Source organism: Malus sylvestris, chromosome 13 (genome assembly GCF_916048215.2).
Source record: "Malus sylvestris chromosome 13, drMalSylv7.2, whole genome shotgun sequence".
In the NCBI taxonomy this organism is placed as follows: domain Eukaryota; kingdom Viridiplantae; phylum Streptophyta; class Magnoliopsida; order Rosales; family Rosaceae; genus Malus; species Malus sylvestris.
Genome location: NC_062272.1, coordinates 30,235,303 through 30,260,625, shown reverse-complemented (window position 1 = coordinate 30,260,625; position 25,323 = coordinate 30,235,303). Strand labels below are relative to the sequence as shown.

The 25,323-nt window shown below is 36.1% G+C and overlaps 1 long non-coding RNA gene and 1 other non-coding gene across 5 annotated transcripts; both read right to left on the bottom strand.

Moving 5' to 3' along the window:
• Nucleotides 1-976: 976 nt before the first annotated feature.
• Nucleotides 977-6,095, bottom strand: LOC126597014 (uncharacterized). Of its 4 annotated transcripts, none has more exons than XR_007614102.1 (4): nt 5,412-5,659; nt 5,030-5,297; nt 4,492-4,593; nt 977-1,284 (listed from the first exon to the last, which is right to left on the bottom strand). It is a non-coding gene; the product is annotated as an uncharacterized LOC126597014 (long non-coding RNA). The 4 variants fall into 4 exon arrangements; XR_007614104.1 differs by lacking the exon at nt 977-1,284 and adding an exon at nt 5,666-6,095 and having other exon boundaries at nt 2,478-4,593; nt 5,412-5,553; XR_007614101.1 differs by lacking the exon at nt 977-1,284 and having other exon boundaries at nt 2,478-4,593.
• LOC126598257 (small nucleolar RNA R71) lies at nt 1,688-1,792 on the bottom strand. The gene has a single exon (XR_007614769.1). It is a non-coding gene; the product is annotated as a small nucleolar RNA R71 (small nucleolar RNA).
• Nucleotides 6,096-25,323: the final 19,228 nt, after the last annotated feature.

Here is a 25,323-nt window from a genome sequence, read left to right as displayed (position 1 = left end):
ATTTTAGTTTCCTAGGGTTTGTGTGGAGGCTGAGCAGATATATTGCTTGGCCGTCTACCATATTTTTTTTGAGGCTTTATTTTATGCAATTTTGGAGACAGAGAGAATTGCTAGGGTTCTTGGAGATTTTCTACTTTAAGGTGTTTTCAATCCTTTTCTTAGTAATATTTTCTGTGATTTCAATTAGGATTATGTGTAACTAATTTCTTTTGCTAGGGCGAAGCCTTGAGCCTTAGCATGAATATATGATTTTTATTTAATTGCTTATGATTGATTGCATGCATACTTTGAATTGTTAATCACCGGGATAAAAACTATCTAATTGTCTTAATGCATGATCACCATTAGGATCTTTAGAAAAGTAATTTGATGCAATTTTGGTCGGAAGGTTCCCTGAAATTGATGCTGGCTTCTTGTGATTAATAATTGTAATTTCACTTAGGATGAATACCACGTCTTAAGGATTGCATGGTTTTTCAAAGGATTTTCATAAAGCATAATGCGTCTTTCATGTTCAGATTTGATCCGAACATCCAGACGGGTTGCATGTTAGATATACATTCTATGTTGGAGGTTCCAAGTAGAATATGAATTAGGAAAATCTAACCTTCAAAGTGGCATGTGTAGATCATAAGTAATTGGTAAAAATTCATAGGATTGCTAGGTGATGGTGGAATCCTAGTGCTTTATTAATTTGATTCTCCCAAAACTGTTTTCTTTTCTCGCGAGCTCTAATATTGCAGATTGTTTATTTTAATTCATTAATTTCGTCTTTATTTTAATTAGGTTATAAAATTAATCACCTAAACTTCTACTTTACAATAATTAAATGGAATTTGATTAGTTTCGAATTATTTAATAATCCCTGTGGAGACGACCCTGCGAGATTCATGTATACTACAATAACCTTGTGATTCTTGCAAGTAAAATAGGAGATTTAAGCCCGTTCTCATGAGTAGTAAAATTCCCTATCAAGAAAATGGCGCCGTTGCCGGGGATTATTTAAAATAATCCCTACTAATCAGAATTTCAATTAGGTATTGCTGTTTATACATATAAAAAAAAATTTAATTTTCGTTTTTATTTTATTTTTACAGATTACAACAGTACAACAGTGCAGATTTCAGAAATCTGTGCATGGTCAGCACCCGTTCAACAGTGCAGAAATTGATTCCATTTGATCCAGAACTTGAGCTGAATTTAAGGAGGAAACGCAGGGAGCGAACTTTGCAGAGGGTTCCTCCTCAGCAGGTAACTTGTCAACAATCTTTAAATTCTGAAGACCTGCACAGCAAAGAAAAAATGGCATTTGTAATTCCAGAAGCTGGTCTGCCCCTGGGAGATTCACTGACAGCCCATACCACAAATATACCAAGTTGCATTACTTATCCGGCAGTAGAGGAAGGGTCTGCATTTGAAATAAAACAGCACATGTTGAATATTCTACCTACGTTTCATGGGTTATCATCTGATGATCCTAACATGCACATTGCAGAATTTTTAATGGGGTGCAAAAATATTTTGGTGAGAGGATTTTCAGCCGAATCTATTAAGCTCCGTTTATTTCCTTACACTCTGAAAGATCAAGCAAGGAGATGGCTTCTCACTCCCATCTGGAAGCATTACAACTTGGGCCCAACTCAGTGAAATTTTTTTAAACAAGTATTATCCTGCTTCGAAGACTCTTGACATGAGAACTCAGATTTTATCATTTGCCCAAAAGCCAAATAAAGAGTTTCATGAGGCGTGGGAGCGGTTCAAAGAGTTGATTAGAAAATGTCCACATTCGGGTATTAACACTACTGATCAAATGCATATATTTTTCAGAGGGTTAAATATGACTACAAAAACTCTTGTCAACGCTTCATGCGGAGGTTCGTACAAAGATAAAAATGCATAAGAGGTTTGTTTATTATTTGAAAAAATGGCAGCAGATACACAACAATGGGCAGTTGAGCAGCCACAATCTAAATCCGTTTTTGAGATGTCAAATGGTTCACCATACGTGTCGGCACAAATTGAAAAAATGGAGAAAAAGCTTGAAAGATGTCATGCAAAATTTGACATGTTATTACAAAGAATTTCGGGTTCACAGGTTGCTGTACAGCAACCTTTACAAGCTGCCTGTAGCATTTGCGGCTTGACAAATCATGATTTTTTGAGCTGTCCACATAAAGATGCTTATCCAGAGTTTATAGCGGAGCAGGTTAATTCATTTAATAATTTTCAACGTCCCAGATATCACCCGTATTCAAATTTCTACAACCCAGGTTTGAGAGATCATCCTAATTTAAAGTGGGACAAAGATCTGCACTCTAAGCCTCAATTTCAACAGCAAGTACATCAACTTGCTGAACCTAAGGCAGCTTGGGAGGTTGCAATTGAAAAATTAGCAAATACTACCACTCACGAAATCCAAAATCTGCATGAATCAATGAAAAATATGGAAAAACAAATTGGACAGATTGCTGTGCAGGTTTCAGAAAGAGCTCCGGGTACATTTCCTAGTCAAACAGTACCTAATCCAAGAGGACGAGAAGAATGCAATGCTATACGGACTCTACGGTCTGGCAAAAGTTACAACAACAGACATGAAAATTCTGTTGGAAATTCACAAGCAGCAGAACTACCCCAAACTAAATCTGCTATTTTTGCAGATTCTGAAATTTCTGCAAATTCTGGGCAGTCCCAAGACAGATCTGAAAATACTGCAAAAGCTTCCACAAAAACTGCAGAACGTGTTTATGAGCCTCTTATGCCTTATCCAGAAAGGTTGAAGCCTAAAGCTAAAGATCAACAGTTGACAGATTTCATGAAAACTTTGGCTATAGTTCAAATTAATCTTCCATTAATTGATGCAATCAAGAACATTCCATCTTATGCCAAGTTTTTTAAGGACGTTTGTACAAAGAAAAAGAAGCTTGTTGATTTTGAAAAAGTGATTCTTACAGAATAGTGCAGTGCGGTCTTATTGCATAAATTGCCTCCAAAGAAAAAAGATCCAGGGAGTTTTACTATCTCTTGCACCATTGGAAATTGTGATTTTAATAGTGCTTTAATTGATTTAGGTGCTAGTGTAAACTTAATGCCTTATTCTGTTTGCAAACGTTTAGGTGAAGGTGAGCTAAAGCCAACCTCCAGTATTATTCAATTGGCTGACCGTTCAATTACCTACCCTAGAGGAGTCATTGAGGATGTTATTGTGAAGGTTGACAATTTATATTTACCGGCTGATTTTATAGTGTTGGACATGGATGAGGATTTGACAACACCCATCATTTTGGGCCGCCCATTTCTGGCAACAGCCCGGACTCTTATTGACGTTGAAGCCGGAACATTAACATTCCGGGTTGAAGATCAAACTGTTGTTTACAAGTTGTTTGAAGCAAGCATACATTCAGGTGACAAGCAAGAATGCATGCGTGTTGATGCATTGGATGGTGTACCAAGTGCCGAGTTTATGAGAAGATCATCAATTGACCATCTGTCCATAAAACCTCCGAATTTGACTCGTGAATGCATAAGTCCTAAACCACAGCAGCAAAGGGTGCTACATGATGACCAGCCAATTAACACTATGAAAAAACATGAAAATTTGCCAGGCAGCCCAGATGTCAAGAAAATACAGCTTGGTAAAAAGGTGTGCCTGTTGAATACCAGTTTCAAGTTAGTACCAGGGAGACATGAATCTCGGTGGAAAGGCCCTTATATGGTTAAGCAGGTTTTTCAAAACGGTAACGTGGACATTGAACCAGAGGGCAAGGGTTGTTTGCTCAAAGTCAAGAAATATCAACTAAAACCATGCATAGGGAAATTTGGTGAAAGCGAGTCTTTGATTCTGAAGGCACCAGTGATCTAGCCACCAAAGTTCTGCAACGTCTAGCTACAGACTTAAAATAAAGCGCTTGTTGGGAGGCAACCCAATTTTTCTAAACTCTTTCCTTATTTTATTTTTTTTATTTTATTTTTTTATTTTTTTTCTTTCGTTTGATTTTTTTTTAATTATAAGTTCAATTTCTAGATGCATATATATACACCTAAGTTTTCTTAAAAAAAAAAAAAAAAAACAAAAAAAAAACCCATGAAAAATCCAAAAATATGTCGCTTTCGTTATTTACAGATGTTGATTTTAACTCCGTTTTTAATATTCGCATTTATTGGTTAATTGCAGGTTGAAAACATGGAAAATAAAGAGCATCCTATACTGGAATCATGCACCCAGCTGCAAGTCTATATTAACATCAACCACATATACACTAAGCTGGAAATTTACAGCAGTCAACATAAAGTCATTCATAGATGCAAGTTTGGGGGTGGTTGTTGCAGATCCAGCACAAAAACATAATTTTGAGCAGTTAATTTTCTGCAGCTCAGTTTTGTGATGCATGGAAGAGAAGCACAGTTAAATCACAGATCCATACACCACAGAACTGAGTACAGCTATTATTACCAGATCTACAACAACTACACTTGCAGGGATTCGACTTTTACCTCCCAGATGCACCTATCTGGGTCATGCGGCCTCTGTTGTTTTCGTCCATTGAGCTTGTGTTTACTTCTTTTCCCTCGGCTCTATTATAGATCTGTATACCCCTACACAAAGAGCACCACTATGAGTACATGCAGGACATAGAACGAGCATCTATACAGAACTAATCAGATTCATAAGTTAGCACCCAGACTATTTTTCAGCAGTTTTATTACTAATGCATTGGAGTTGAATAGTATGTCATTATTCAAGTCTGGGATAAGTTCTTCAGTATGTCCTCTAAACGGTTCTAGTTCACATGGTCTACATGTATGTTCTCAGGTCGGATCTAGGGCTTACTTCATTCTTTTCTGGGAGCCCATGTGTTTTAATCCGCTGTTGTTACCCGTTTAGAGATCCAAGTACTTGAAGTGCTTGTATGTTTTCTGTTCGTATAGAGTTATTTTGGGAATACATACAGGTTACATATGGCATTATAAAGAACTGTTGTTGAACTTGTAAATGTTGAGCTTAGCAAAAGCAGAAGAACGAGATCTTTACCTTCATGATTTGCAGAGGCCGAGACAGTTGCTGTTGATTTTGCCTTCTAGGACCATTAGACCGGCAGCTTAAGCTTGTTTTCTCTCAGTTGTATGCTGGATTTGAGTGTCATTTTTCAGTCCCAGAAGTATTTTTATTATTCAAATAGCAGATCATCGTCAATCCATAAAAAGGGGTTACGGGTTTTACCTCAAAATTTGCAGATCCGTGAGTTTGGGAATTTTTTTGAGTTAGTCTCTTCAGTATCTTTCTAAATCTTGGGTACCTACTATAGAAGAACATCACTGTAAGCTTCTACGTAGACTCATAACGACAATATAGCTTTGAGAGATTTTACGCAAGCTAAGAGACATGTATATTGAACCAAGTGGGAGATGATTACCGTTGCATGTGCGAAATGGTCTTGATCTGCATGCTTAGAACTCGAATCCGGGATGGCGTGAGGATTGGGAGCAACATGGTTTGGTTGAGAAGAGATGGCGACTTGGGGTATTTTCCTTGTGTTGTCTATCTCGAATTTGCAACTATTGGGGGTCCTCACACAGATAAAACCACATGCATGTGTTAGATCTTGTTCCATTTCTCTAAAACAAATACATCTGACAATGAAACCAAAAGATTGGAGGATGATTTTACCTTTGGCTTTCAGTTTTTCCGATTTCTACCAAGGATGGGCTATTGAAACACTGCGGGGGGGGGGGTACGTTGTCCAGTTGCAGGCAGAGAAGATTTGAGAAATGAAAGGGCTGCGAGGGTTGAGAGCAATGAGAGAAAAAATGTGAGGGGCGGAGGACCATTTTTCTTTTTAAAGAAAATGGGGTCTGAGAGAAAGAGAGAGTGGGTTGAGGAAAATGGAAGGTTTGTATGCAGAGGGGTGCCAAACTGAGAAGGATTAAAAGCATTTTTAGATTTTCTAGAGAGAGGGAGATGGGCAAATGGATTTATCTTAACCTTTTATTTGGAATCCTAAGGAGTGGTGAAACGGATGCGCGACACGTTTACAAATCTAGAGCCTTTCTTGTCTGTCCGAGACAGCTGTTTTGAAATGGGGGTTTTGAAATGACTCAGAAATGGAGCCGTTTGGCTATAGAAAAGAGAAGAGCCGTTCGGCTCGGTAATCGGGGTTTGCAGGGAATCCAATGTGTTCCCTACCTATTTATCAATGAAATGGACTGGTGCAGTTTTTTACGTGGGCGCCATGACTGACATTTTTTTTTTTAAAACATCTGCATGCCAGCTACACGCCACTTTTCAAATAGGATGCCAGCTGCATCCCATTCATCTCAAGGGAATCCAATGCTCATATTGGACCCTTGTTTTGCAAGTTATGTTTCATAGCCTACAGATGCCACGTGTGTACTTTGTCCAATGTCACGCCATGAGTTTCTCCATAAAGCTCAGGTTTTGTTCTTTCCTTATTTTATTTTATTTTTTCATTTTATTTTCTTTTTTTAGTTTTCTCGGTTCTTTTTAGTGATAGTTTTTTTTGTGTTTTATTTTATTGTTCTTTTAGTTTCTTTTATTTTTCCACATCTTGAGGACAAAGTGTGAAATAAGTTTGGGGGTGGGAAATAACATTTTTGGTTTTTAATTTTTGTGTCAGTTAAAAATTTTCATTCTTTTTAAGTTAATATCCATAGATTATTTTAAACGTTAGAACAAATGGACATGGTAAAGTTTAATCCCACAGTAGAGTCTTTTCTATTTATCGTTGCTTAGACACTAATTCATGAATTATACTATGAACTTTGCACATCACACCAACATAGTTTGTGGGGAGTGAGATTGAAACACTTACTTTTAGTCTAAGTTTATTTTAAATTATTTGTTTTAAGTAAAGGCAGTTATTATTGTGAATAAAGTAATAATTGTCTCACCCGAGACTTTGCCTAGTAACCGGGCCAGTCCTGCCTAATCAATAGTGATTCTCGCGTCAAACGGTAGAGTTTTGGCATGGGGCAGGGTGTTTAGTTGGTTTCGTAGCCTTTTCAGCTCGAGTTAATAAGTCCTTAGGGGTGTTCTACACCTAGTGCCCTAAAGCCCTAGTGGTTTGGGAGTCATTGACCTAAAGCTCGCTACATGGGTTGGATCGAAAGTTTAAGTGAACCGACATTGCACGACCACTACTGTTACTGAAAAAAAAAATGTTATATATGAAAAAAAAAGAGAAAAAAAATTGAAAAAGAAAAAAAAGAAAAATAGTTATATTTAATGTTAGTATGTGTGAAATAAAGAAGGACGAGAGGTAAGGATTTTAGTCGAGTCTCTTTAACTATGTTGGTTCACTTTACACCAAAGGAAATTTGTGAATTGCAACTTTTGAAAAGATGTTCTAGTTTTTAAAATTTGCTATGGATTGCAACTTGAAGGTGGAAGTTTTGTCTTGGTTGAGTTTTAGCTAGTTGTCTAGTTTGTTAAGTTTTTATTTTTGTTTGAGTCTTGTTTTGCTTGAGGACAAGCAAAAAGCTAAGTTTGGGGGTATTTGATGAGTAGATTTTATATTATATATTTTACCCTAATCTTAGTATATTTTGGTTAATATATTGGAAGAATTTTGATACTTTGAATTACATTTTCAATATAGGACTTTCGACTTCTTTTGGAGCAAAACAAGACCAAATGGACGAATTTTGGAGTAATTCTATTTGAAGGACGTTCGTGAGTCACTTAGTTTGATCGTATCAAAATTTGGGATTTTTCCACCAAGCGATTATTTTCTGGCGATAAAATAAAGAAGCAGTGCGCAGTGCTGGAAAATGACGTTTTTGGGCTTAAATTGCGTTTTTGGAGCCCAAGATGACCTAGGATAGGTTCGTGGCCTTCTGGAGAAGTGTTCAGAATAGTCCAAAGATTAAATCCAGCTATATTGGGCCAGTTATATGGGTCCAAAACGTGGCTGTTCAGATTTTAGGAGAATTTTACCATTTAATTTAGGGTTATGTTTCCTATTTTATTGGAATTAATTTTAGTTTCCTAGGGTTTGTGTGGGGGCTGAGCAGATATATTGCTTGGCCATCTACCATATTTTTTTTGAGGCTTTATTTATGCAATTTTGGAGACAGAGAGAATTGCTAGGGTTCTTGGAGATTTTTTCGAAGGTGTTTTCAATCCTTTTCTTAGTAATATTTTCTACGATTTCAATTAGGATTATGTGTAACTAATTCCTTTTGCTAGGGCGAAGCCTTGAGCCTTAGCATGAATATGTGATTTTTATTTAATTACTTATGATTGATTGCATGCATACTTTGAATTGGTAATCACCGGGATAAAAACTATCTAATTGTCTTAATGCCTGATCACCATTAGGATCTTTAGAAAAGTAATTTGATGCAATTTTGGTCGGAAGGTTCCCTGAAATTGACGCTGGCTTCTTGTGATTAATAATTGTAATTTCACTTAGGATGAATACCACGTCTTAAGGATTGCATGGTTTTTCAAAGGATTTTCATAAAGCATAATGAGTCTTTCATGTTCAGATTTGATCCGAACATCCGAACGGGTTGCATGTTAGATATACGTTCTATGTTGGAGGTTCCAAGTAGAATATGAATTAGGAAAATCAAACCTTCAAAGTGGCATGTGTAGATCATAAGTAATTGGTAAAAATTCATAGGATTGCTAGGTGATGGTGGAACCCTAGTGCTTTATTAATTTGATTCTCCCAAAACTGTTTTCTTTTCTCTCTAGCTCTAATATTGCAGATTGTTTATTTTAATTCATTAATTTCGTCTCTATTTTAATTAGGTTATAAAATCAATCACCTAAACTTCTACTTTACAATAATTAAATGGAATCTGATTAGTTTCGAATTATTTAATAATCCATGTGGAGACGACCTTGCGAGATCCGTTTATACTACAATAACCTTGTGATTCTTGCAAGTAAAATAGGAGATTTAAGTCCGTTCACATGAGTAGTAAAATTCCCTATCAGTTGTCTTTCTCTTGTAGGATTGCATCTTGGTGCAACAGGTGTTGATTCATGTTCGATGGCTTCTGATGTCACACTTTGCAAGTTTTCACACCTTTCATTATCTGGATTGCTAGGAGAATGACCTGATAGCAGCATATTTATGCAACTTAGTTAGCTTGTTTTCTTTCATTTTCATAGTTTCTTTGTGTTTATTATAGTGTTTTAAGCTATTTTCGTGTGTTTATAGGTCCATATGATAAAGTTGGCAAGAAAGTGCAATTTGGAGCATTTTGAGGCAGTTTTGGGCACCAAATGGATAGCTTATGAATGGAGTAAGATGGATGGATGAATTTGAAGTTCAAGAGGCTAGGAATGAGCTGAAAAGAGTGAAGAAATAAATTCAAGTCAAGGAAGATAAGAAATCAGCTCAAAAGAAGGAACATTATCCAAAACCTTATCCAACCTTATCTTATCTTATCCTTGCCTAACCTAACCTTATCTTATCCAAATCAATTTGTGCCTTGATTCCAGCTATTTCTAAGGGATAATTATGTATTTAAACTATATATTTCAGATTCTAGAACCCTTATCCTTCTAGAACCCCTAAATTGGTGCTAAAACATCTTTTCTAGAAGCTCTAGAACCTGAAATCTCAATCCTTTTCCTTCTTGATTTACACCAAATTTATCCCTCTCCTTGCAGGAATTAGTGCCGCACCTTTCAAACCTAATCCCCTTTGGTTTTCTGATTGATTTAACCCATTCCACTTGGGATTTGGTTACATAATCCTTGTTCTACTTTAATTGCAGAAACTTATCCAAATCCTTAGGGATTTTGACATGTATTCCAACCTATAAATACCAACCCTTGCCGCACAAATCAGTCACCACCCTTTACCTTATAATTCTACATTCATACATCCCTCAAACACATTCACCCCTCATTGTGCCGTGAGTATTGTAAGGAAGGAGAAGGAGTTACCTGGTGCCGAGCTTATGCCCAAGCCGTTGGGAGTGTTGGAGCGTTTCTAGGTGTTTTCCATCTTTTATTTTCAATGTTTACTTCACGTTATCTTTGTTTATTTGCGAACATGAGGAACTAATTTCTTTATAGTTAGAGGTGAATTCGAAGCCATGATTATATGTTTTATATGAATTGATTTCATCCAGTTATTGTTTCATGAATTGTGGATGTGGTTTACTTATCAGTTTTATTAAAAACTTGTTCTTGTGTGTTAATTAGGGATGCGTACTTAGTTTGCATGCATGAATTTGATGCTAGAGTATAAGGGAATTTCACCTAATCGTTATGAACTTATATTCATGAGTAGTAAAAGTCGCTAGTCACGATTGTGTTAAGTAAATCCTAGGCAAGAGTAACATGCTTTTCATAGTTATGAATGCCTCGTCAATGCTTTTGGTTTCCATTGAACTTAATGATCTTTGTTAAGTGTTTCTGTCATGCGTATTCCATAGTTAGGGAACTTGATAAAGAATACTTTGGTTGTGATGCGTTATCCATTCAATTCAATGAATCTAGGGAAATATGAGAATTAATTAGTTCAATACAATTAATTTGGGGCATTGTCATTCATGGTTTGTCGAAAGAATAATTGGAAATCGATTCGTATGCATATGTCATGTGTGGAGAAGAAACCCTCTAACTAGCCTTTCACCATTCTTTTTTTTATCCAAATTCATTTTTCTTAAGTTTGTTTTCAAAGTTTCTGTTTTAACTTTCAGTTTCATCAAAATAAAACCCCTTTGTTTTAAGTCTTGTTTATAGAGTCAAAATCTGTTTTCTTTTAGTTGTTTGAGTCTTCTAAGTTCTATTTTCGTCCAAATCACTTGTTAGGTCTAGAATTGAGTCTTTTTTATTGTTTCTTGCTGTTTTGAGTGTTTTGAGTCTATAGAGTCAAGATTAGTGCTTTTGAGTCTTATTTGTGTTGATTAGCATCCGTAGTTTATCCCCGGTCTAGAACAATCCCTACTTGCTTAATACTACAATTGTCATCAATAGGGTTTAATTTGTGTGTCAACTTAATTTTCACACCATGACCCTCATTGACTTGTTCACTTGAAGGAAGAGTTACTTAAGCGGGTAGGTTGAGACTTGAATTTGAATCTTCAGTGATCAAGACATCTGTGGTTGGCAATGGAAACAAATCCAAGTAGTTCTCCCCCTGAGTGTTAACTTCAAGATTCTTACTATAAAAAGGGTTAGTTTCATGAAACCTAACATCCTTAGACACAATAAGTTTCTTCAGTTGAGGGTTGTAACATTTATATCTTTTTTGAGTTGAATAACCAAGAAAGATACACTTTGTTGCTCGAGGATCAAGTTTGTCTCGATGTAGTGATTGAATGTGCACAAAACATATACATCCAAAGACCCTAAGATAAGAGAGATCCACTTTTCTTCCTTTTATTATCTCCATTGGAGACTTGAACTTCAACACCCTACTAGGCAATCTGTTAATTAAATAACCAGCTACCATAACACCATGTGACCAGAATTTCTTAGGCACATTCATTTGCAACATCAGTGCTCTAGTTTTCTCCAATAAGTCATAGTTTTTTCTTTCAGCAATGCAATTTTGTTGGGGGGTTCCATCACAACTAGTTTGATGCATAATACCATTGTTGCTCAAGTACTGTGTCATGATTTGAGACATTATTAGACTTTAGGGTTTGAATATTTGAAGAAAAATGATTTCTGAAAAGGTTATGAAAGTCTTTAAACATATCCATTAATGGACTTTTTGTTTTCAAAAGATACAACCAAGTGGCCCTTGAATAATCATCAACAAAAGTTACAAAATACTTGTAACCATCAAAAGATTCACTAGTAGGACCCCAAATATATGAGTGTACAAGTTCAAAAATCTTGCTAGCCCTAGATACAGACTCTCCCAAGGGTAATCTAGTAGCTTTGGACATATGACAGGTTTCACACTCAATTGCTTCTTTGCTTGAATTGGGAAACAAAGTGGACAAAACAGGTCGAGAAAGATGAGCTAGGTGTTGATGCCACAAAAAATTGTCTTGTTTGGGAATTGACTTGACTTGAAATCCACTTAGACTTTTTTTTTAGATGTAATATAGTCCATCTAGGAAAAAACCCTCACCAATCATCTTTTTGGTGATACTGTCCTGAAAAATGACACTTTGAGGTGAAAAAATGAACAAACAATTCAAAGTATTTGTGATTTTCCCTGCACATAAGAGTTGGAAAGGAAATGAAGGGACATACAAAACCATTGACTCAATTTTATTTGAAATCTGATGAACTATTCCCTTTCCTACAACCTTAGCCCCCTCACCATTTACAACTGACACTTATGATGGTTCATTCAATTTTTAAAACTCTTTTAGCTTTGACACTTTGTTAGTCATGTGGTCTGTGGCTCCAGAATCAACAGTCCAAAAATCATGCGATAAATTAACATTTACAGCAGTCTTGAAAGCATTTAAGATACCTTGATGGTCTTGCTTTGGTATGTGATCAGCATTTGCCAAAAAACCAGCAAACTTGCCCAACAAGGCAGTGGTATTTCCATCTTCAAGATCAATAGCTTGATCAGCTACTTCTCTTCCTCCATTTTGTTGAAAGGTTACAAACTTATTTATGAGATCTACAGGATTAGTTATGCATTGCTTGTAATGGTCATGACCGTTGATAGTAGAAGATGAAGCCATGTTTAGGGGTGGGTTTAGTTCAAATTTGTATGGTTTTATGCCAAAACCGAAACCAAACTGAAATTTCGGTTCGGTTCATTTTTTTTCGATTTTTTTCGGTTCATTTTTTTTCGGTTTTTTTCTGTTCGATTTTTTTTCAGTTTGGTTTTTTTCGGTTCGGTTTCGGTTTTTTGTTTTTTTTTTTCTTAAAAAAATGAAAAACATTGAAATTTTAATTTTTAACATCTCCAACACAATCATAACATAAGCATTCTAACTAGAATCAAAGACAATGAAAATAAACATTTAAAGTTGAACTAAAATTATCAATCAAATCTTCCAAAGTCCAAACTAACAACCTCACAACAGAAAAATCGTACAAATGACTTAGAAAAGTTAAATTGTATGATGTTGTTCAAAGATCAGGGTTGTATGCTTGTAACTACATGTCGACAACTTGATTAGTAAAAGTAATGCGTGGGTGGATTTATTTAGTGTGTGTTGGATTCTTTTCCATCACAAATTACGCAAGTAATCTACCCGAAATAAATGTTTATGGATTCTGTTACAAGTTATATGATAGTAGATTTGGAAAAGAAAGCTGGGGCAGAAGTAGACAGTGCTATGGAGATGGATGTAGGTACTTTAGGAGGAGGTTTGGTTCCGGAACCTTATATGGGGGAGAAATAATAGGTTAGGGTTTAGAGTTTTTATAGGCCTTTTTTTAATATTTTGAGCTTAATGTTTGGCAACACATTGGGTTTAGCACATTTTAACTTACAAATTGGGTTTAGAAAATAATACCCAAAACAAATAATTAAATAAAAAAATTAATTTAATTAATTCTGTTCGGTTCGGTTTGGTTCGGTTTCTAGATCACTAAAACCGAACCGAACCAAAAGAATTTGGTTCGGTTCGGTTTTTTCAATTCGGTTCGGTTTTTTCGTTCGATTCGGTTTGTTTGGTTTTGGTTCGGTTTGGTTTTCGATTTTCTTCGGTTTTCGGTTTTTTGAACCCACCCCTAGCCATGTTTGCTCGGTGGGAAAGTTGTGCTGGTTGATATCTTCTAGATGGAACCTTGTTTTTCTAAAACTCAAGTTTCAACTCTGGATCCAAGATCCGACAAGTCTCCTTATCATGGCCATTGTAGTAACAATGCTGACAATTAAAGTTAGAATTTTTACCCTTGTATCTCTTCTCATTGGTCATATAGGCTCAAGCTTCAGTTACATTCACTTTGGTTCCTGCATTCATAACCTTCCTTCTCACTTCCTCTCGTTGAATGGTAGCACAAATGCTTGTGAAGGTTGGCAACTCGGGATTCATGAGGATATGACTTCTTAGATCTTCATAGTCAGAGCTCAGGCTAGACAAGAGCTGAAAGATTTTATCCTCCTCAACCTTTTTTAGGAGAATTGCAGAGTCAGTGGTATGTGGCTGATAGACATCCAGTTCATTTCACATACCTTTCAGAGATCCAAGATGCTGAGTAAAGCTCTTACCTTCTTGCTAGATACATGAGATGTCTTTTTTAAGTTGAAACATGCGAGCGGAGTTGTTTTGGTTCCCATGCATATCCTTCACAGTTGTCCATAGCAAGTGAGATGACTTAGAATACCTAAAGATCTCAATTATTTTTCTTTCCATGGAGTTGAGTAACCATGACATAACAAGTTGATGTTTACATAGCCAAGCTTCATAATCTGAGGATGAAGCTTCTGGAACAGGAGCATTACCATTGATGAACCCGAGTTTGTTTCTTCCTTCAAGTGCAAGAGCAACCGCCCTTGACCACGGGAGATAATTGAACTCATTTAGTAGTACTGAGTTAAGCCTTTGGTTGGGATTGGAATCCACTTCAGAAGGATTCACAAGTCCGGAAGTGATGGTGATTTCGTCTTCTTGGTTGACTGAATTTTCTTCAGCCATTTGTTTGAAGATTGGAGAGGTTTACAATGTGATAAACACAGAGATAGGCTCAAAGGAAGGCCTGCTCTGATACCATCTTGAATTTCAAGCATAGATTTATCTTTTCTATGACAAATTGTCATAAAGTTACGAAAGGAAGAGAGGATATTTAAGGGGTAGAAATCAATGCACATATCATGCACTTAGCCATCATGAAAACCCCATTAACCACTACACAAAAGCTAGTCTAGGAGACTTACACCAAATCTCCTTAAATTAAGGAGTAGTAGCTAACAAGCAAAAGACTACATACAAGTTGACAAGGTAATCCATAAAGCAACACCAAGGCAGTCACTAGAGCCGAGACCATGCAGCCCTAATAACCACCATCACCATTCTTCTAATACTCCATCTCAGGCTGGATCCAGCAAATTGATGGAACCAAGCTTACCCAAGAGACGTTGAAACTGATGCATGGGCAAGGATTTACTGAAAAGGTCGGCAAGTTGATCAGTTTTTCGGACATAGTGAGTTTGAATAACCTGTGTTTGAACTTGTTCATGCATATAATGACAATCCACTTCGATGTGCTTGGTTTTTTCATGAAACAATGGATTGGAGGCAATGTGCATAACTGCCTGATTGTCACAATAAAGAGACATGGGCTGAAAATTGAAGATGCCTAAGTCGCAAAGGAGACCTCGCAACCAAATTAAGTCACAAGTAGTGGAAGCCATCGATCTATACTGAGCCTCAACACTTGATCTGGCAACTACTGCTTGTTTTTTGCTTTTCCTTGTGACTAAATTTCCTCCCACGAAGATGCAATATCTGGTTGTTGATTTGCGATCTATTAAGTTTCCAGCCCAATCAGTATCACAATATTCCATTATTTGGGTGCTTCCATTGTTCTTCATGACTAGGCCATGACCCACTGATCCTTTTAAGTAACGAAGGATTCTTTTGACAAGATGAAAATGCTCAAGAGTAGGTTCATGCATGAACTGACTCGCAATACTCACAAAATATGAGATGTCCGGTCTTGTTATGGTGAGGTATATCAACTTACCAACAAGTCTTTGATAGTAACCAGCGTTGGGAAAAGGTTCACCTTCCAAACTGAATTTAAGTTTGTTATCAAGAGGTGACTTGGCTGGTTTGACATCACTCATCTTGGCTTCCTTGAGTAGATCAAGCATATACTTTCGTTGGTTTAGAAACATCCCTTATGAGAATACCTCAGTACTCTTAGATATTTGATGTCAAACTGTTGTTGGAGAGCTCGTTTGAGATTGGCAATTTTTTTCATCACTATCAACAGTGATAATTAAGTCATCAATATAGATTAGGACCATGAATTTTCCCACGTGTCCTGTGATGTGGTAAAAACTAACACACAAATTAAACCCTATTAAGATTGTAGTAGTACGCGTAAATAGGGACCGTTCTAGCCTGGGGATTAGTTAGGGATGCTAATCAACACAAATTAAACTTAAAACTTAAAACTAGACTCTAAAACAGAAAACTAAACTTAAACTACTCAAAATAGACTAAACTGACTCAAAACACACAAACTAAGTTAAATTCACTCAGTCAGGAACTAAATGGATGTTTTGGACAAAAATTGAACTTAACTTGACTCAAAATAATATGTATGGACTAATTCTAACTTATGATGACTCAAAACACTAAAAAGAACCCAGTTTGGACAGATTCTAACTAAAAACACAAAATATAAAGGGGAGTTGGTTTTGGACGAATTTAAACTAAACAGATTTAAGACTCTAAATAACTTTGGACGAAATTTGGTGTTTTAATGGGTAAATGGCTAGCTAGAGGGTCCTTCTCCACACATGACACATATGCATACAAATCGATTTCCAGTTATTTTTCCTATAAACCATGAATGACAATGCCGTAAATTAATCATGAGAAGCACAAATTAACTTTCAGATTTTCCTAAATTCATTGAATTGGACTTAGTGACGCAACCAAAGTATTCTTATCAAGTTCCCTACATGAACTACATAATAGAGATACATATCAAAGATCATTAAGTTCTATGAAAATAATAAGCATTGACAAGGCATTCATAACTATGAACTGCATGATACTTCTGCCAAGAATTTACTCAACACAATCATGACTAGTGACTTTTACTACTTGTGAATATAAGTTCATAACGATTAGGTGAAATTCCCTTATATGCTAGCATCAAATTCATGCATGCAAACTAAGTATGCATCCTTAATCAACACACAAGAATAAGTTATCAATCAAACATATAAGTAAATTGCATTCACGATTTATGAAATCATAACTGGAAGTAATCAATTCATATCACATATATGTTCATGGCTTTAAATTCTCCTCTAACTAAAACAAAATTAGTTCCACATGTTCATCATAATTGAAAACCAAATTAAACTAAACATTGGACTAAACCTAAGGAAAGAAAGAACCCAGAAATGCTCCAGCACTCCAATGGCAGATTTGGCACAATCCTTGGCTGCAGGACACGGCACAAGCCCTTCTTCTCCTTGCAAGCATGACACAAGTCTCCAAACACCCTCAGAAACCTGCGACACTCTTCTATTTTCTCTCTGAATTTCTCTCTTATGTGTGTGGTGCGAAATTATGGTCAAAAATATGTATTTATAGGCTAGGGTTTCAGCACAAAGGTTATGGAAGAGAAGGATTACACAATCCTAGGGGAAAAAGACTAGGGAATTCGGCACAAAGCTTTTAGAAAGGGGTGTTCTGGCAAATTTCTAGAAGAAAAAGAATAAAAGGGTTCGGCACCAATTTTGGCAGAGGATAAGGCTTGTAGAACCAGGTATTTAGGTGATTTAATATGAAATTGATTCCCTTTTGCAACTGGAATTAAGGTATGATAAGATTAGGATAGGATAAGATATGATAAGGTTAGTTTGGATAATGTTGGATAAGATAAGGTTGGTTAATATAATGTTCCTTCCTTTTAGCTGGTTCCTTATCTTCCTTGTCTTGACTTTATTTTATTCATCTCATCAGCATATTCTTAACCTCTTGAACTTCAAAAACATCCATCCACCTCGCTCCATGCATGTGCTATCCATTCTTGGCCCAAAACTGCTCCAAAATGCTCCAAATTGCACTTTCTTACCAACTTTGTCATTTGAACCTGAAAACACACGAAAATAGCTTAACACACTCTAATAACTAGAATTAGCTATGAAAATGCAAGAAAACAAGCTAACTAAGTCGCATAAATATGCTCCTATCATCTTGTAGGTAAAAACATGGAAGAATCTGCATTGCTTCTATCAAAACCAACATTGATGATCACTGCGCTAAGTTTGGTATACCAAGCTTGATGTGATTGCTAAAGTCCATATATAGCTTTATTCAATTTGCACACCATCTGTGAATTATCACTTTGCGAATGTCCAAGAGGTAGTTTCATGTAGACTTTTTCTTCAAGAACCCCATGCAAGAATGCGTTTTTAACATTGGCCATCCCTTATTCACAGCAACTAAGAGAAGTACCCTTACTGAGTTCATCTTTGCAACAGGAACAAAGGTTTCCTTGTAGTCAACATCGAGTGTTTGTGTGAATCCACGAGTTACAAATCTTGCCTTATGTCTTTCAATCGTTCCATCTGAGTTGAACTTAATCTTTAATATCCATCTGCATTCCACAACCTTTTTTCCTTTTGGTAACTTTACAATGCTCCAAGTGTTGTGTTGATCGATTGCATGTAGCTCATCATGCATAGCTTTCCTCCACACTTTAGATTCATTTGCATCATGAAAATTTTGAGGCTCTGTTAGCTCAGAAACCTTGTTAAGGAATGCACTATGAGCAGGTGCTAGCTTGTGATAAGAAACGTAATTAGAAGTTGGATGTTGTGGCTTATAAGTCAGATAGTCTTGCAATCTAGCAGGCAACTGTCTTTCTCTTGTAGGATTATGTCTTGGTGCAACAGGTGTTGATTCATGTTCCATGGCTTCTAATGTCACACTTTGCAAGTTTTCACACCCTTCATTATCTGGATTGCTAGGAGACTAACCCTCATTGACTTGTTCACTTGAAGGAAAAGTTACTTGAGCGGGTAGGTTAAGACTTGAATTTGAATCTTCATTGATCAAGACATATGTGGTTGGCAATGGAAACAAAATCCAAGTAGTTCTCCCTATGAGTGTTAACTTCGAGATTCTTACTATAAAAAGGGTTAGTTTCATGAAACCTAACATCCTTAGACACAATATGTTTCTTCAGTTGAGGGTTGTAACATTTATATCCTTTTTGAGTTGAAGAATAACCAAGAAAGATACATGTTGCTACTCGAACATCAAGTTTGTCTCGATGCAGTGATTGAATGTGCACAAAACATATACATCCAAAGACTCTAAGATGAGAGAGATCCACTTTTCTTCCTTTTATTATCTCCATTGGAGACTTGAACTTCAACACCCTACTAGGCAATCTATTAATTAAATAAGCAGCTACCATAACACCATGTGACCAGAATTTCTTAGGCACATTCATTTGCAACATCAGTGCTCTAGTTTTCTCCAGTAAGTCACGGTTTTTTCCCTTAGCAATGCCATTTTGTTGGGGGGGTTCCAACACAACTAGTTTGATGCATAATACCATTGTTGCTCAAGTATTGTGTCATGATTTGAGACATGTATTATGAGCCATTATCAGACCTTAGGGTTTGAATATTTGAAGAAAAATGATTTCTGACAAGGTTATGAAAGTCTTTAAACATATCCATTAATTGACTTTTTGATTTCAAAAGATACAACCAAGTGGCCCTTGAATAATCATCAACAAAAGTTACAAAATACTTGTAACCATCAAAAGATTCACTAGTAGGACACTAAATATATGAGTGTACAAGTTCAAAAATCTTGCTAGCCCTAGATGCAGACTCTCCCAAGGGTAATCTAGTAGCTTTGGACATATGACAGGTTTCACACTCAATTGCTTCTTTGCTTGAATTGGGAAACAAAGTGGACAAAACATGTCGGGAAGGATGAGCTAGGCGTTGATGCCACAAAAAATTGTCTTGTTTGGGAATTGACTTGACATGAAATGCACTTAGACTATTTTTTGAGATGTAATACAGTCCATCTAGAAAAAAAAACCCTCACCAATCGTCTTCTTGGTGATACAATCCTGAAAAATGACACTTTGAGGTGAAAAAATGAACAAACAGTTCAAAGTATTTGTGATTTTCCCCACAGATAAAAGTTGGAAAGGAAATGAATAGACATACAAAGCCATTGACTCAATTTTATTTGCAATCAGATGAACTGTTCCCTTTCCTGTAACATTAGCCCCCTCACCATTTGTAACTTACACTTGTGATGGTTCATTCAATTTTAAAAACTCTTTTAGTTTTGACACTTTGTTAATCATGTGGTCTGTGGCTCTAGAATCAACAATCCAAAAATCATGCAACAAATTAACATTTAGAGCAGTCTTGAAAGCATTTAAGTTTAAGATACCTTGATGGTCTTGCTTTGGTATGTGATCAGCATCTGCTAAAAAATGAGCAAACTTGCCCAACAAGGCAGCAGTATTTCCATCTTCAAGATCAATAGCTTGATCAGCTACTTCTCTTCCTCCTTCCTTTTATAGAAAGGTTGCAAACTTATTTATGAGCTCTACAGGATTAGTTGTGAACTGCTTGTAATGGTCATGACTGTTGACAGTAGAAGATGAAACCATGTTTGCTCGGTGGGAAAGTTATGCTGGTTGATATCTTCTAGATGGAACCTTGTTTTTCAAAAACTCAGGTTTCAACTCTGGATGCAAGATTCAGCAAGTCTCCTTATCATGGCCATTGTAGTAACAATGCTGACATATCAAGTTAGAATTTTTACCCTTGTATCTCTTTTCATTGGTCATATAGGCTCAAGCTTTAGTTACATCCACTTTGGTTCCTGCATTCATAACCTTCCTTCTTATTTCCTCTCGTTAAATGGTAGCACAAATGCTTGTGAAGGTTGGCAACTCGGGATTCATGAGGATATGACTTCTTAGATCTTTACAGTCAGAGCTCAGGCTAGACAAGAGCTGAAAGATTTTATCCTCCTCAGTCCTTTTTGGGAGAATTGCAGAGTCAGTGGTATGTGGCCGATAGACATCCAGTTCATTCCACATACCTTTTAGAGATCCAAGATGCTGAGTAAAACTCTTACCTTCTTGCTAGATACATGAGATGTGTTTTTTAAGTTGAAACATGCGAGCGGAGTTGTTTTGGTTCCCATACAACTCCTTCACAGTTGCCATAGCAAGTGAGTGGACTCAGAATACCTAAACATCTCAACTATTTTTTTTTCCATGAAGTTGGGTAACCATGACATAACAAGTTGATCTTTACATAGCCAAGCTTCATAATCTGAGGAGGAAGCTTCTAGAACTGGAACATTACCATTGATGAACCCGAGTTTGTTGAGCAACCGTCCTTGAACTAATGGCACCTGTGCATTGAAGGAAATTTTGTGAAAAACATGTTCATTTAAGAAACATCTATAGCATGCAATTAACAATTAAAAGGCGGAATCATGCTTGTATGCACTTAAAAACAAAATATTAACCATGAAATTCAAAGCCTAGTAGATTGGTGAACCTTGACTCAACTTAAAACAACATTTGTTAGTTGAGAAATTATACCTTTGTAGATTCCTCTTTGCATAAGCAAAGGCTAATCACCCAAAGAGAGGGCCTTCATTCCTTGCATCTTAGATCTATGGATTTGGATGGATGAAATGGTTCTCCAAGTTCCCAAAATTGAGAACCTCTAAGTCTCTTCACCAAGGTTAGATTGGAGAAGAAATAAGTGACCTTGGAGTAGTAGGATTGCTAGCTAAACCCTCCAAGGAGGCCGGCCACTTTAGAGAGAAAGGAGAGCTTATGTTCTCATCCTTTCCCCAAAAGAAAACCCTAAATGAATTTTGGCTATAAAGTCATATTTATACCTTAATTCATTGGAGTGGCAAACTTGTAAATAAGTCCAAAACTCACTCCATCTCTAAATGGCCGGCCTTAGGGTATTATTGGGCTAATTGGGCCTTTGTGAATCATTATTCATTAAGTTGTCATACAACTTAAGTCAATGGGCTTGACGTTCGAAGCCCATTGGGCCTTAAGGTCCAAAACTATCCCGAGGTCTTTAACGAACTTATTCGTTTGATTAATTAACATATTAATTAATCCTTGCCATAAATAATTAAACCATTTAATTATTCTTACTCATCTCCATTGTTTCTTCAATCTCCACCTTACACGGTGTACGATCCATTAGGTTCCTTTTAGCGAGGCAGTGGGCGATTAAAACCATTTCAAATCGATTGTGAATTGAAACTTACTTTCAATTCTTCCTTTAGTGATTATACACGTTTAGGGCTTCCACAAACCATGAGTGACACCTAGCAGCATATCATGGTTACCCAAGCTAATCAGAAGAGGTGGAGAACCTATTCAGTTTAGGATTACAAATGCAATACGGTCTTTCTCTAATACAATACTCTTAACCACATTGTTTGGTTTGATAGTTTATTCATGTCTACTATCCAATGTGATTCGTGTGCTTATATGATTACCTTGAATGTGATTTGGAACGACTTCCTAAATCTCATTCATACTCTGGCCAGAGATTCTTAATCATATCATAGAGTATTCTCCCCCAAACGGTTTGAAGGTTAGAGATCCCTTATTGCGCATTCACTTGCCTCCATGGCTTAGTGGCTTAACCCCAACGATGTCGTGGACACCCTCCTGATGGAGTGACTTTGACATAATCAAAGATCAAGGACTTAACCACAAGACAACTATGATGCCTCAGGTCAAATGACTACTTTGCATTATCCCAACCATGAGTTCTCATGTGACATGAGTATGAGAACTCCTCGTTGATCATGTTCAGTGGACTCATTCATTATTGAGCACCTACATGCTTGTCTTGATGTCACACACACCAATGACTCGAGACTAGTCACTCTCCCTAAGAGAAGACACAACACGTACTGATCTTAACGGACTGTCAATGCCCAATTGGCAATCCTATGATCAGGAACATTTAGGATGTGTCTACGAAAGAATGGTCTCATGAATCTAACTTCTTTAGATTGCATTCTTCCAATCACATATTCCTTGGACTTATCGTTTAAGCATATAACATTTATATGAGACGGCTCAAACAATAATCTTTGCCCTTGATATTAAACTAGATTAGTTTAACATGTGAAATGTCCGTAAAGTATCATCATATGATTGGTTTTAGGGCACATTTCCAACAATCTCCCACTTGCACTAGAGCCAATCAGCTTGGTCATCAGTGATGATACCTCTTCTGTAGTCATTTCATAAATGGCTGAGTAGTAGGCCTAGACAATGGATATCTATATGTTATCCATAGAAGCAACCTTGAGAATAACGACGTCACCATTATACATGATTCTTAATCATGTGGTTCAGTCTCTCATTTGAGTTCGGATCTTGATGAGACCTTGATTCCCTGGCTTGAGCTATCGCCTCATTAGTGTCGTAGTGTCGGTACACTAGAGACACTTTCTGGTTGGAACCGAATAGAGAGTTCATAAATGAACTTTCCCATCCAAACAACATTGTTAGAAGCTTCTATATGGCAATATATTTTGCATTCATAATGGAACACACTAAAGTCATTACTTTTAATGTTTCCATCCAAATATCTCTTTAGTCATAATAAAGAGATATCTGATTATCTCTTCATTCATAATGAAGAAATATCCAATGATTGATTAGATTCATAATCTAATACATTTAGGCTTCCATTACGTTACTCTAATTTTTCCTCATTCTTTGAGGAATCTATCCTTTAGTATTTCTTAAATACTTAAGGACTCACTTGACAGTTGCCGTGGTTCTGATCCTGGGCTTGCACTGATATCGTCTTGTACCTTTCTAGGTACAACTCATATCAATGTTTTTCATACAATATGAAATACATAAATCACCTCTCTGCGTATGCATAAAGGATTCTATTTACGCATTATTTCTTTGGGAGTCAAAGGGTACGTTCCCTTTGAGAAGGGCAACTTGCTAATCTCACTAGAGTCGTCCTTCTAATTGAAGTTTATCATCATATGAGAAACTTCCTAGCATCTCTTGTCTATTATTAGGGCTTGATTTAATCCAATTATATCCTAAAATCTATCAATATAGATTTCCATCCCATGTATATAGATTATGTCTTCCATATACATTCTATCTTCATATAATGTTTTAAAGTCATAACTTTAACGAAGAAGTATTCTTTTCATTTCCAAAATCAATATATCATATATTTGTGTATATATATATATATATATATATATATATATATATATATATATATATATATATATTCAAATTTAGGAACATGATTAACTCCCACTAATCTTTTGTAAACCTAGTAAACAAAAGATTCATTTACATCTTTATGAGAAATCAAACGTTTTGATCTTTCTCTCATAAGACGTTTACAGCTCCCACTAGCTTGCTAAGATCCATGATGGTTGGATCTCTACAACTTACATGTCTTGTGATTCATAGTTTTAGACATATATTATCAAGACTATCTTAATAATGGTTTCGGAAACCTATATTATGTCCAAACATTGAATCACCATTTAATTGTAGCTAGCAATACTACATCAAAGATGGTTTCTTCAAAGTCAACCATTCTCTTTGATTGTAGTCACCTTAAGCTACCAATTAGCTATTTAAGGTTTCATTATTTCGGGTCAAATGGTACTTTACCATTTCCTTCAGTATATATCGTATATACACTCAATGTAGTCATAAGGATTTTCATTCTTATTTCTTTCAAATTAAGAGGTGTAACTCTATGACATAGTCATAAAGTTCAAACCATTCAACTGAGACGGTTTATAAATCCTTCTCGACTACCTTGGAGATTGTGGTATAGGAACTAGGTTGTTATATTTGTTGATTACTATCTTGTTTCTTAAAGAACCATTCTTTGAGTTCTATCCCTCGTTCATTTGCTCTATCTTGGGCAAATCCTAGTGTAGGATTACAATGAACTACCCAACAAACAACATTTGTTAGTTGGTTTATAGAAGTGATATCCAAATGTTAATTTAAGGATATCCACAAGATAATTCTCAAACAAATATTGCTTATTAGCACACAACCCCAAATCTTAACATGATTAAGTTTGTCTTTCTTTCCAACTACATCTTATGGAGTCATGAAAATTTTGCAAGATCTTCTAATTGACAATCATATTGTCTTAGAAGCATATATCCTATATATGGGTAATTGATAACATCCAACGAACTAAATCCTATTCAAGTTCGTTCTTCTCCTAATGGAGAAATCCATTATCTTTTTATGCTTCTTTCCTTGATATTTTTCAAGGAAACTGTTCTAAAGTGTTATCTTTCCTTGGATCAAATCTAAGGAGGCAAATACTTTAGGCGTCTTACTCATCAACTTACATTTCTTGAATTCTTTGAAACCTTTTGCAAAGTATTCGGACTTGTGTTTATTCAAAATAAACTATAGTCCAACCGAGAGTGATCTTCGGTGAATGTCATACAACATGAGTAGTATTATGTTGTGGACAAGTGCCACGAACATCTAAGTGAATTAACCTCAACAACTTTGTGATTCTTTGTTCTTTCCAAAAGAATAAAGATTCGAACATTTCGCCTCCATACAATTTTAATAAGAAGGTATTGGATCCGGATCTAACGATCTAAAGCATCCATCTATGACCAACTCGTAATTTATGCTTTAGAGGTATCACAACT